At 52.1% G+C, this 2344-nt stretch overlaps 1 pseudogene; it reads right to left on the bottom strand.

Annotated features, from left to right (window-relative positions):
* Positions 1 to 229: 229 nt before the first annotated feature.
* LOC118629324 lies at positions 230 to 1824 on the bottom strand (annotated as a pseudogene).
* Positions 1825 to 2344: the final 520 nt, after the last annotated feature.

A 2344-nucleotide genomic window follows, 5' to 3' on the forward strand; every position in this document is an offset into this window, starting at 1 on the left:
GAGGCCACCAGGCCACCAGCAGAGGCCATCCTGGACAGGCAGTAACCCCACCAGACTGCCGCAGACATTGCTGCAGTCTTCCTGCAACTGGCCAGGTATAAAACTAGCTCCAGGACAACGACAAAGACCACAGGGTAGGGTGCAGGAAGCGGAAACACCCCTGTGGTCACCCTGTTCTCATCTGAATGCCATTCCCATCACCAAACGCTGAGCAAGTCCTAAAAGGGGGCTAATGGCTGAAGTGTAATGCCCGATAAATTGTCCACAAAGTGGACTGTGGCTCTAAGTACTCCCAAGTATATGTCCTAAAGCAAATGATCTTTACATCCCAGGATGGATTAGAAAAATCCATGTTCTTCAAGGAGCGAGGTGACATGTTGGAGGTAGAGAACTCTCCAATGGGGTATGAGCCTAGATGTAAGATACAAGCCACAAGATGTTCACACCAAAATAAACAAGTGGGGTGCGGTTCAGAGTCAGGCTCTGAGCAGAGGTCCACAGAGGTATTCTGAGGACACAAAAGAAGTGTCCATGTTTGCTGAGGAGAATGATATCCTAAGGGCTGGTCCACAACATGGTTCCCTACTCCAATGACAAAGCCCCTCACTGTTATCAGTACCCACTCTCCGTGTTAAGATCAACACCGATGGGTGCAGTACAGAACGCACACAAATACATGTACATACATTGTACACATTAAAACATATACATATGTGCATACATATTTCACATGCACCGGTCAGGGTGCAGAAAATAGTAAAGACGAATGCAAGTTCATTTGGGAATGCTTAGAATGAACATGTACACACACACACACACACACACGAGTATTCGCATAGCAGCACATACATGCATGTGTGTGGTCACTGTGTATGGTTAGGGTGTGACTATCATTATGTGGTTCTTCACGGAACAGCGTTGATCTCTGCTCTGACCTCTGCTCTGGGCTGTCTGTGTTTTGTTTCTCTCCACGGTCCAGGTGCGGCTTGCTAAGATTTTAGAGAAAGGCAGGAGTCCTGAGGCCGGGATGACTGTTTGCAAGGCAGTGCGGGAGTGAGGTCGCTGCTGTGTGCTGGGCTGGGGCTCCCGCAGTGGGGGCAGGGCCAGGCCCGGGGCAGCGCAGGCACAGGAAGGGCACGGCGCTCCTCTCACTCCTGGGGCGGCATCCGAACAGCTCGGGCTGATGTCCTGCAGGGAAGCCAGGACGATGGTGGCCTTCGTCGTCATCTCGCGGTGCAAGTGCCCATCTGGAACCATGACCACCTGCATCCCGGCGGCCAGGGCGGCCTCCACCCCATTGGGCGCATCCTCGAAGACAAGGCACTTCTCCGCGGAGCGGGAGGGAAGAACCTCTTCCACAGGCGAGGACGAGATCTGGGTCCGGCTTGCCCAAAACGATGTGATCAAACAAGCCGAAGCCCTCCTCGTGTCTTCTGGTCTTCATCTGGAAGGACGCAGAGCTGGAGCTGTGGCCACGGCCACGGGCACACGCCTCGCACCCCCGGCAGGAGCGCCGCTGCGGGACCAGCTCCTCCAGCCCCTCTCTGGACGCGGGCAGCTGCAGCACCTCCACCACCATCTGGGCCCCTCTAGGGCCTTTCTGCCCGTCACGAGGGACTGCACATCCCAGGAGTACTTCCCATAGCGATCACGTATTTCCTGAAACACTGCTGAGTGGAGCCGCTCGGTGTCCAGCAGGAGGCCGTCCACGTCAAAGAGTCGGTGGGTGAGGGGCCGTGGTGAGGGCGGGGCGCCGCCATTGTGCCGCCGGCTCCCCGCCCACGCGCATGCGCAGGCGCCGAGCGTCAGGAGAATCTTGAACATAGATAAACAGCGTGGTTGTTAGTAAGGTTTCAACTATTCCTAAATATGAAAGCATTCATTGATTAATGAATAGTCACTTTAAAATGTCCGTGACTTACACTAACAGGGAGCTTTTTCGACTTCTCCAAATAAATATTAAATATCTGAAGCGTGAACTTCCAACTTTTATATTTGGAAAAAAAAAATTCAGATGGCCTTGGTCACTTTGTCGTTTTAATGAAAACGGTGTGGAATTCGAGAGAAGGAGCAGAGTTTGAAGACTGGAATGGAGAGGGAGGTAAGAATTTTCCTTGGAAGATACCTTCTTAAATTTGACTAAAAATTTCTAAGCCATCCCCATCAGAATTTAAATGACAGATCACAAATGTCCCCTATTTTGGTGCTTTGGAGCTGTTTTTACACCATAACGATAGAATACTACACTTGCCAAGAATAAAACAAGAGAGTAGGGAAGGAGAGCTGGAGCAGTCTCTAGGTGCCCTTGGAGAACGGAGGGTGGCCAATCAGCAGCCCGCCGCAC

This window comes from Molossus molossus, unplaced genomic scaffold (assembly GCF_014108415.1).
Source record: "Molossus molossus isolate mMolMol1 unplaced genomic scaffold, mMolMol1.p scaffold_m16_p_14, whole genome shotgun sequence".
Lineage (NCBI taxonomy): Eukaryota > Metazoa > Chordata > Mammalia > Chiroptera > Molossidae > Molossus > Molossus molossus.